The 12,094-nt window shown below is 34.2% G+C and overlaps 1 pseudogene; it reads right to left on the bottom strand.

Annotated features, from left to right (window-relative positions):
* Window positions 1-10,217: 10,217 nt before the first annotated feature.
* Window positions 10,218-11,274, bottom strand: LOC145106500 (14-3-3-like protein B; annotated as a pseudogene).
* Window positions 11,275-12,094: the final 820 nt, after the last annotated feature.

The following is a 12,094-nucleotide window of genomic DNA, read 5'->3' on the forward strand; positions in this document are numbered from 1 at the left end:
TGGGCCAACCGTTCCCTCTCCACCTGGGGAACATACTCGTCTCGGAACAACTGTGTGAACCTCTCCCACGTCACTGCATCATGTTCTGTAGGAGTAAAACTGGCTGTCACAAACTTCCACCAGTCCTTCGCTCCCAAGCGAAGCTGGTTCAGCGCAAACCGAACTCTCAAGTGCTCTGGGCATGAACACATATAAAAGCATCCCTCAATATCAGAAATCCATCTCATGGAAGCAATCGGATCATGTGTCCCATCAAACTCTGGTGGCTTCGTGTTGCTGAACTCTCGGAACAACAACGAGTCACCTCCCTGTGGTCTTAATAGGCCCAAAAATCTCCGGTATCGCCTCTCGAATAGTTGCGGCCACCTCCTCATGAATGATCCGGCAGATCTCCTCGTCGCTGGCACTACCACTCTCGGGGTTTTGGCACGTACCCACCATGATGTCTCTGAAACACAACACAAAAATCATCAGAGACTCGTTCGAGCATACTCACACCCGATTTCCCGCCCCTACATGCTCCTTAGGACCCTAAGGATTCTTACTTGGGTTGGATACAGATCCGGTGTTTTCAGTAGTACGGGCCCAATACTACCTTCCACACCAACCTGTAGTCACCCCAAGTCCTCCTAGGATTCCAATTCACAAGTACTCTATCTCTCATGGATATCAGACTACTCTCTCAGTAGACTCCTCATATACTCATCTAGTTATCTCTCCTAGATTAACCCTCGACTCAGAACTCTTTCTAAGTGATTCCTGCTAGATACTCCTACTCAACACATACTCAAGGCAACAACAGATAGCCGCAACTCCTAGGCTAAGGCATCACAAATCACAAATCCCTAACATCTCATAAATATCTCATAACACAAATAAAAAAGGGTATTTTGGGAAATCACCGTTCGGGATCTGGCTGATTGTACACACTGCTCCAACTCGTTTTTCTCTTAAACTCTTTCTCATTTTGGAAAAATCATTTCTTTTGAAAAATTCTCTCAAATCTTCAGTTTGAGTCCAGACACACCCGAAGGTATATCTGAATCCCTCAAACCAAGGCTCTGATACCAACTTGTAACACCGTAAATTTTCAAACAAAATTTTCATTTAAAATTCACTTTAATCTCATTAACACAATCACAAAACCCCCAAAAATATCGAGTTATCAAAAACACATGTTCATAAATTGTTTAAAACACAATCCAGGATCCTCCAAAACATATCTCCAACTCGCGTGTGTACAATCAAGCCGGTGCCTTCCCGTGAAGTTGATAAGTACCTGAAACACATAACACATAATACGGTAAGCACGAAGCTTAGCGAGTTCCCCAAAATACCACACATATCTCATTAGGCTCTCATGGCTATGCTCAAGTAAGACCCTCCGGTCAATGTGTCTCAGTGGGACCCTCTGGTCCCACAACTCGGGTGGACCCTCTAGTCCTAATTTAGTAAGCTCATAATAATACACAACATAAATCACAAAGACATAATGCAGGATATCACAATACTCAATATAAGCACATAAGACCCTCCGGTCACACAAAGATTACCACTCTAGGTAAGTATAGTGAGAAGACTCACCTCGTAAGCAAGTAAGCTATAACCTCGTACACGAATCTCGAACTAGCCTCCGCCTAACATATAGGATAATTATCTCTAATTAACACTTAAATCACGACTCTAAATAAACTAAGTCATTTTCTCTCTCAAACTCTTGGAATGGGTAAAAGACCATTTTACCCCTCCATTGTCCCCATAATCTCTGTCTTGACCAAACCCTAAAGTCAACAGAAGTCAACAATCGAGTCAACAGTCCATGTTGACCCGACTCGCCGAGTGCATCTATGTGACTCGTCGAGTTACCTCGATTCCTCTGAGATGTTGCAAAAACCCGACTTAACTCGTCGAGTTATCTCGTCAACTCGCCGAGTTACCCATGTCCAAACCCATCGGGGAAAACCCTAGCCGACTCGTCGAGTCAGCTCATTGACTCGGCGAGTCCATTCAGTCTATTTCCACATTCAGACGTTTTAATGCAGATCTACAGCCCCAAACTCTAGATCTAGCCTCCCAAGGCTCGAACGTCACGTAAAGCTGCAAGCTTTATGTTCATGCATGGCATATTAGACTCATAATGCCAATACAAACTCCAACAAGGGTTAGATGCACAAAAGCTAGACTCTAGCTCAATAAAGCTCGAATCTTTGGGCTCTTCTGTCCTCCTACAGTCTAGATCTGAGGTTTCAACCTCATGATATGCTCAAATAACTCATTGTCAAAGGACGGATGGGAGAAAACCCTAAAAACCTCCCTAAACTAAGATCTCACAAATGAAAGGTAAAGATAGGAGCTTTTTACCTTTGCACTGAAGCTAATCACTGAAGAACACTGGATCTACAGCTCCTCCTTGTTCAAACATGCCAAGCTCTCCAAATCTCCTTCCAAGGATGCACAAAACCACTCAATTTAGCCTCTCTCTCTCTCTCTCTCTCTCTCTCTCTCTCTCTCTCTCTCTCTTTCTCTCCCAAATCAATCTGATCGATTAGGGTTTCACACAGGGGAGTTGGGTGGCCGGTGAGGCGGAAATGAGGGCTTAAGGCCCTTTAAATAGGACACAACCCCGAAAGATTAGGGTTTCCACTCACAGCGCCAACTCGTTGAGTTGGTTGAAAAACCGACGTGGCCAATTTGTCTCTACTCGACGAGTTGGGGCACCCACTCGTCGAGTTGCTCACTTAAATCGTAATTCAATATTATAAATATTATACCTGGGAGTCGGGATGTTACAGTTTTGAGGATTGAACACTCTTTAGCCATTGCAAGGCTTAGAGTCAGAGACTTTATGGATTAATACTTTCTTTAGAGGTTAGATCTGGGGTTGGAATAAGTGTCTTAAAGGAATAAGACGTTTTATTTGAGAGTTTGGGGTCAGACCTTGTATGTTGGGCGTACTCCTAGCTACGCCCCGCGTAGTCAAGAACGGCCCCCGATCATGCTGGTTCGAGCAGTACGCCCCGCGTAAGCATTGTACGTCCCGCGTACGGACTAAGGCAGTTGACTTCAGAGTTTTGGGCCATTTTTGGACTATTAGGGCTTTAGGCCTTATTTGGTCACTAGTCTTTCAGACTTTGGGTCATTGTTAGGCCTTGGGCCTTCTTGGAATTGGGTCCATAATGTGCTTTGGGCACCATTTGGGAATTTGGGCCACTCTAGGCTTTTACGTGTCTTTGGGCAGGGCTCAATTTGTGGTTTATGTCCTGATTATCAATTAGGATATTAATTGAGGATATTTAGTGCAGAGGTTTCCCAGATCAGCAGTCCGAACATTTATCTGTTTGTTTCAGCAGTTTGAGGTGAGTCTTCTCTCGGTGCTTGTGAGTCGAAGGCACCAATGTCGGCTCACTAAATTATGTATGTAGGATGCTAGCTGTCTTTGTGACTCTTGCATGTTTGTATGAGCCTGTGTGGTAGAATAGTTATATCTGTGATGACCAACTGGGTCTAGCTGTTATTATTGTGATATGTTGTTTATATGTGACTGAGACTGCTGATAGTCTCCAGGGTTGCTGATAACCCACCGGGCGTGCTGTTAGTCCACTGGGACTGCTGATAGTCTCCAGGGTTGTTGATAACCCACCTGGCATGCTGTTAGCCCACTGAGAATGCTGATAGTCCCCAGGGTTGCTAATACCCATATCTGTTTATTTGTGTTGTGTTGTGTGTGGTATTTTGTGGATGTCAATAAGCTTTTTGATTATGATTTGTGGTTTAAATGGTTCAGGTTTTTCTTATAATAAAGGAGGGGCACGGCCTGATTGCATCGCATCAATGAGGACTTGTGTACATGATAACTTTTAAATGATACTCTGATAAATATTTTAAGATATTATAGTTGTGATTTGAATAAACTCTTAAAGTTTTAATTGAAAATTTTGGGTTGAAATTTGGGGCGTTGCAACAAGGCTCCACAACTCCGGTCAGTCAAATTCACAGTTGGAGGAAAGGGTTTTCATGATCGGTTTGTTTAGTCAACTAGACAGGGTCGAAGAGGTTTTGAAGGAATGGATAATGGTTTAGAAACAGGGGAATGAATAATGATGATACTTTCAATTCTAGAGAGCCATGAATTCATGTAAAGAGACGACAAAGGAAGCCATTCAAATGGAATTGGCAGATAGGTGATAATGATACAAACCAAGTGGGAAGCAATTCTCACAAGTATTATTTCTGCTTCATCAGCTCTCTATTTCATTCTATGTTACCAAATTTTCCAAAGGAACTATCCGTTAAACAATCATGAGCTATATTTATTCGATTGGAACAACCGTTGATGGTTATATAGGGTGAGTTTCAATAGAGAACCATTATTAATAAGGAACCAATGAACCAATCATTAGCGTCGAAATTTAAAGCGATCAACGACCAAGGGAATGGATGTACACTTGTACAGTGGACGTACATATACAAGATTATACCATAAAACTCACCTATTTATAAAAAAAACCCATTTTTTTAAGCCACGTTTTTTTATTGAAAAAAAAACGGAATATATCGTTGTTCATGATTTTTCGTCATCTTTCCATAGAGATCTATGTTGATGTATAAAAAACAAACTTTTTTTTTCGAAAAAAATTCACTTCGTTTTGTTGTTTTTTTTTTCAATATTGACGTTTATTTAAAAAAAAAAAACCAATTATACCATAAATCTCAATTTTTGTCTTATATTAATAAACATCATCAATGATAAAAAATAATAATAATAATAATAATAATAATAATAATAATAAACTCGATTAGTTCAGATTCACATTGTACTGAAATTTCGACTTTTTTTATATCAATATTAATCTGAATGTTTAAAGACTACCAAAAAATCATGAACAATTGTATATTCGATTTTTTTTCGATAAAAAGACAAAGAAAAAAAAAACTTAAACATGGAAAATTTTATATTTATATAAATAAAAAATTAAAACTTACAGATTTTAATCATCATGTAATCATATTTTATTTAATATATAACTAATTTTTGTTGTCTAAACTTTATCTAAAATACTAAAACTACAATACATAATAAACATTTTTGTTTTCCATTTTTGTTTTCTATTTTTTATCTAAAAAAATTTGAAGTATAAAAAAAATCATTTTATTACTTTTTGGTTTGATTTTTTTCATTTGCAATTTATTAAGTACTACAAATTAATATATATATATATATATATATATATATATATATATATATATATATATATATATATATATATATATATTTATTAAATGTTCAAAGTTAGTCATTTTGACACTTTTGGTCCTTGCAATCAAAATTTTTACACTTTTTAGAAACCTTTTAATATTTAAAGTTTGGCCAAAAAACTTTAACGGTTTGACAACTTTGGTCCCTTTTCTAAAAACTTGCTAATTCCTACCGCTTTAATTCTTTAGCCATTTAGACACTTTTGGTCCTTGCAGTAAAAAATTTTACATTTTTTCAAAAAAAAACGGAAAAAATAAAAAAATAATAAAAAAAATAACGGTCTGGGGCAAAGATCGGGTTTTTCACCCTTACACTTTATACGTCTGTCATTTTCTTCTTTTGCTATAATTTTTCTATATTGGTCATCATATTTAATTTTTTTGGTTTTTCCTACCTTCACCAAAGTCAACTAAAACAGTCAACAACAACGTCTATTAATCTATAAACAAAAACGACATTTAAATAAGGGGAACACGGCCCGTGCGGAGTTTGGCCACAAAACTTTAATGGTTTGACAACTTTGGTCCCTTTTCTAAAAACTTGCTAATTCCTACCCCTTTAATTCTTTAGTCATTTTGATACTTTTCGTCCTTGAAGTCAAAACTTTTACATATTTTCATAAAAAAAAAAAAACGGTACGGGGCAAAACCCGGGCTTGCACTTTCTACGTCTGTCATTTGCTTCTTTTGCTATAATTTTTTTATATTGGTCATCATATTTAATTTTTTTGGTTTTTCCTACCATCAGCAAAGTCAACTAAAGCAGTCAACAACGTCCAGTAATCTATAAACAAAAACGACATTCAAATCAGACGCACACGGCACATGTGGAGCATGGAGAACATATCTAGTTAATACTAAAATTTTCAATTACTTCCTATTTATGGTGTTATTATTAATTGTTATTAATGAGTAATTGAATAGGTTTTATAAAAGAACATCTTAATAAATTAGTCTTTAATAAAAGTTAAAGCACTTACAACTCTTTAAAATAGCTATTTTATAGTTCTAATAAGTGAAATTTGATTATACAAATTCCATAGATGTTTATATTGTATTAATTTAAAAAATATCATCTTAATTAAATAATATATCACATGTTCGAGATAAAATTTATTAAAAAACAAAAAAAGTCAATTTTAGAGGTTATAATTTTGGCTTATCTATTCAAATATATGTAGGGATTAACAACTATTAAATCATTTATAATTCTTAGATAGTAGTTTTATTTGAAACTATCATAAGTTTTCAAATACTTTTAGTAATGATTTTAATATATATATATATATATATATATATATATATATATATATATATATATATATATATAGGGTTAGGTTATTTTGTTTCTAGTAACTATTGTGTGCCAGAATGCACAGATCTGGACCATCGGATGGAATATAATCAAATGTAATGATCTGAGGGTCTATGATAGTAGAATAGGATAACATATACCATATAATCACACAAATTTCAGCATAAGGGCATTTTAGTCAATTAACCTATATTATAAAAGGAAATTTTCAGATTTTTTAGGGATAATTAATTCCTTTATTTTTAAAAATCTGAATATTTTAAATTAATTCAAAATTAGAAATTCGATTTTATTCTATCAGAATGGTAGAATGTTAACCATAAACTAGTAAATATATTCGACGATTATATTCTGTCAGAATGACAGATTGCCAACCATAAACTAGTAAATACATTCTAAAAAGAATACACAAAATCAATTCTTGAACTAATAATATCCAAATAATTACATTGTATGATTATGATTCATTGAATAATAACAACATTCTGAAAGAAAAAAGAAAAAAAACATCACAATCTAACAAAAACACTAATCTATTCTAATAGAATATTATTTTTTAGCAACACTTTATACATTGTAGCATAACACATTCTAGTATAATACACTCTCGTTCTCTATGTTTTCTTCCTTCTCCACATCAATATTAGCCTCTTCAAAACCTAAATCCACAAAGAAAACATAATCAAGTTTCAAAAATTAAAAAATTCAATGCATTCTAAGAGAATAAAAACTATAAATTCTGACAGAATGTATTTGTTGTTGACAATTATTCTCAAACATTCTAACAGAATACATCTATATAAAATAAATTCTAATAGAATACATTACATAATTCAAGAGCTGTGATTGAATACAGAATTCAATAGCTGTGATTGAATCATCAACACGCATATGCATTCATTCCCAGTAAACACTAGAGTATGTATTCATAATTCACAGCAAGATAAAGAAGAAGATGAAAATGAACAGAAAAGAAACGAATTTGGAATACCTGGCTAGAAGAAGGCTTGCGTTCACCATGTAAGACAACCACCCGTAAACACTTAGTAAACCCAAGATCATACACCCTCACCATTGAATCAAAAACAATCAGCCCCACCATGGCATTTTCCGGCAACTGTGCAACAATCAACAACAACTCATTCTTAAGTGCTTGAAGTTCATCCTCACTTGAACTACCATCAACGACAAAAACAAACGCCGACCCAATCCCCATCCCCCTCTCTGTTAACCCTCGTTGATCTAAACGCGACAAAGAAGACGAAGAAAACGAGGAAGAATTCGATTTAGCCAACCCTAATCTGTTACTAGTTCCCCAATTGTGAACCGGATTGGAATTCATCCGGGTCGGAGTCATCAAACCCTAGTGACCTAATTGGGTAAAGAAGGAACGAATATGATTTCTCAAACCCTGGTGACCTAATAGAAATTAGGGCTTTTTATGTCCTGTGTTTTTGTTTGATCGGGTAAAGAAGGAACGAATGAAAGTAGCGTCGACAGGAAAGAATGAAGCACGAAGGCTCGCAGGCATTTTAAGAAATCCGATGTTTTGTCGATCTATTGCAAGGAGAGAGAAAGCATCTCCGATTTTTCGTCTTCATTTGATCGGGGACGAAAGGAACTCGATCGAAGCAGGGGAAGAACGAACGGAAGGCAGCAACAACATAACTAGGTTGATGGTGATGGTGTTGATGCCGATGATGAAGTGTTCAGCCACAAACATAACTAGGTCAAATATATTTAGTTTAATTCCTTAATTGAATGATTAGTTTATTTCCTTAATTGAATGATTTCAATTAAATAATTTCCTTAAATAAAAGTATAAAAGGTCCAAAATACCCTTTAATGATTTAGTTAATTATTTATTATTTCTTGAATTCTCATTGGTGCATTTAGGCACACAATAGTTGCTAAAAACATTTGAACCTAACTCTCTCTCTCTCTCTATATATATATATATTTGAACCTAACTTTCTCTCTCTCTCTCTCTCTCTGTATATATATATATATATATATATATATATATATATATATATATATATATATATATATATGGCTAGGTTATAGTGTGGATGGACAACTATTGTGCGGACGTGTGGACAATGTTATTCTATGAAAATTACTAAGAGAATAGGTTGTTTGCTAAAGCGAATACATTCAACCTCACACAACCATCGTCATTTTCATGCATTCTCACTAATTGTTATTCATTTTTGTTCTCACGCATTGTTTTTTACCCATTTTCGTTCTGACAGAATACGACCCAATAAGCATTCTGGCAACATTCTGATAGAATGATAATAATAGAAAAAAATGTCTATAATAACCTTATAGATGATTTAATTAGTGAGAATGCGTAATAATGACAATAGTTATGTAAGATTGAACGTATTCATATTACCAAACAACATATTTTCTTCGTCATTCTCACATAATAGCATTGTCCACACGTCCACACAATAGATGTCAATCCACATTTGAACATATATATATATATATATATATATATATATATATATATATATATATATATAAGGTTAGGATCAAATATGAACTATATAAATATTATGTGAATAAATATTATGTGAATGTATGACCAAATTCTGTCTATTATATTAAAAAAATTAATGGATGTGATTTTGGGTACATTGTAGGGATGAGCAAAGGAACCGACCCGGCTGGAACCGGCCCGGACAGGACCCGGCCCGGGAACCGAAGTCGGCCGAAATTAAGAACCGAACCGGACCGTCGGTTCTACCGGTTCTCGGTTCCTACCAGCTCTTGCCATGTCTTCAATGTTGGAACCGGCCATCAAGAAATAGCAACATACGGTTCCAGTTTTTGCGGGTTCTTACCGGTTCCGGGTTCCAAAAATCCACAAAAATATTGTCCCGGTCCCGACCCGATCGGTTCTATCCGGTTCCGATTCCGGTACTAGTTCCGGCCGGTTCCTCGGTCCAAATGCTCATCCCTAGTACATTGTATTAACATTGGATGTTACTTACCGGATAATTGCACTTCATTAATTATAGTAGTAAATTTGAAATTTTATTAATAGAGATAATTAAATATTAACTATATTTTAGGTAACTAAGTGAAGTTAATTAAAAAATAAAATGCAATCAAATGAAAAGTTAATACAAATGATAATATAATATAACAATGGGAATCTAATGTTTTTCAGGAAAAATAATGCGACATTTTATAAAGAAATATTAATACGAAATTCTTGAAGAATATGGTATTCTACCTTCCACTTTAACTTGATTTTAAGAAGTAAGGACCGAGAATATGTTGAACAAACCAACAAATCAAATATTTTTTTTAGAATTTAGGATAAATAATCTGTTTAACTTAACAACCACTCAAATATTCTTTTAGAATTTAAGATAAATAAGCGGTTTAACTTAACAACCAATCATATATTCTTTTAGAATTTATGATTAATAAATGGTTTACCATGTTTCGTTTTGTATACAACCACTTCTTTAAGAATTGAAGTGTTTTTAGCTATAACACCACAAATATTTTATACAAATGAAGTAATTCTTGAAGAATATATGTTTTTCTAACTCTATAACACCACATTTGTTTATACAAGAATTATTGAAGAATACAATGTCCAAAAAAATATTGTGTTTCCATTTTAATCATCATCACAAACTAGTAGCATGAGCGACTCTAATTCTTGAAGAATTTGATCATTCTTAAAGAATATTTGAATAATAAAATGTCTAAAACTTTTTGTGTTTCCACTTTCTGCGATCGATATCGATTACCATATGCATCACCATCCTCTTATGACATCTACCTGCATAAAAACACACCATCAAGACTTCAGCATCACAAACTGCCGCTTTCATTTGTAATTCTTTAAGAATCAAAATTTATTCTTTAATAATAATAATTCATTGTTTAATAATCAAAGTTAATTCATGGTAAAAAATCATGCTTATTTTGTAATATTGTAAAAAGGAAAAAAATAAAGCAAATTTACATTGATGTTATATAGAGAAAATGTAATTTAGTCAATCTTAACCGTATAAATGATGGAAAACTATTTCTTACTATTTTGGTTAAAGCCCAACTATGGTTCAAATACTTGGACCATAACTTTAAGTTGAACTCATACCTTTATAATAAAAGATTGAGAAATTTAAAGTCTGTCACAATCGAATAGGAAGTGTAGGTGGCAATTCAGCTTTTGTTGTGTGATAGCCGCCTCATATGCTTTCATTGAAATATCAGCACCATCTTTCTTGCCATTTCCAAACTTGAATTATACTAAATATCCATAATAATCCCCTTTCTTACAAAAACAAAGGAATCACAGTACAATGATGGTAAATTTTGAAATGGGTCGTACAAAATAGTAAATTATGTATGTTTTGAACTTAGATTTTGTAAGAGAATACATTTGATCACCAGAACTACCATATGAATGAATGAGATGATCATCATGACATTCATGATATCACTGCAAATGATATTAAGTTATGATTCCACTTTTGTTGATACTCCTGATACCTTTTGCATTTTGATAATTACCTCTTGATTCCTCTTTCTACTCTGTTGATGACAAAATCCTCCATGAAGCTCTCCTAGCACCAATTACATTTTTGTACCCAAATGGTAGCAGATTCCTTTATTCCACAATCAGTTTCCACACCTAACTTTGCAACTTTTATCATTTCTTCTACCATCTATGTCAACATTAAATCGTAAAAAGGATAATTAGAATCAACAAAAGCACTAAAATAGAAACAAGAAACTTAAGTGAACCGAAGGAATATAAAAAAATAATTAGATTAGAAGCTTGCAATGGATCAAATCTGTCAAACAAATGGTGATCTACATAAAAGGAAGCATAACTAGTTAGCTTAGGACCTTACTAGGAAACTATCAAGTTCAAAATCAAATTAACACTACAAAAATGGTCTAAAATTTCTAGCTCCTTGGAATTTTGAAAAAATACATACCCTAACACATAGAAGTCAATATCTGCAATGGATAGTCAAGTTATAAAACCCGAATCATAATCTGTATTATTAATTTTGATCCTAAAGTAAGCATCTAGTTTGAAACTATAATTACATGTTGCAATTCGTATGTACTAATCAAGTAAACTATACAAAGGACTAGCAAGTAGAAAGAATAATATCAATTTTGATTCATCTGTCTCTCTTTCTCTCAATGTAATCACCTATTTTTATAAAATGTAATCACCTATTTTTATAAAAACTCCAACTTGCAAGAGGAGGCTATCCCACTATATTTCCTCTTCTAAATGGTAAGTCTTGACACCCTCTTATATATCTCTCTTTCTCTCACTCATTACCTCCCTTCTCCACTTGAACACTCCTCCCTCATCTTCTCCCTTTTGACAATCATTTCTGAGTGCAGTTTTTGCATCTCAAAACAAGAGAGAAAAAGTGGACTCAGAAGGAATGTAACTCAGAGAGATTTTGCCATCTCATTTTTCATAACTAAATCCACGTTTCTGGAGTTTTTTGGCCTATTTTA

Source organism: Lactuca virosa, chromosome 4 (assembly GCF_052849685.1).
Source record: "Lactuca virosa cultivar CGN04683 chromosome 4, Lactuca_virosa_CGN04683_v6, whole genome shotgun sequence".
Classification (NCBI taxonomy): Eukaryota; Viridiplantae; Streptophyta; class Magnoliopsida; order Asterales; family Asteraceae; genus Lactuca; species Lactuca virosa.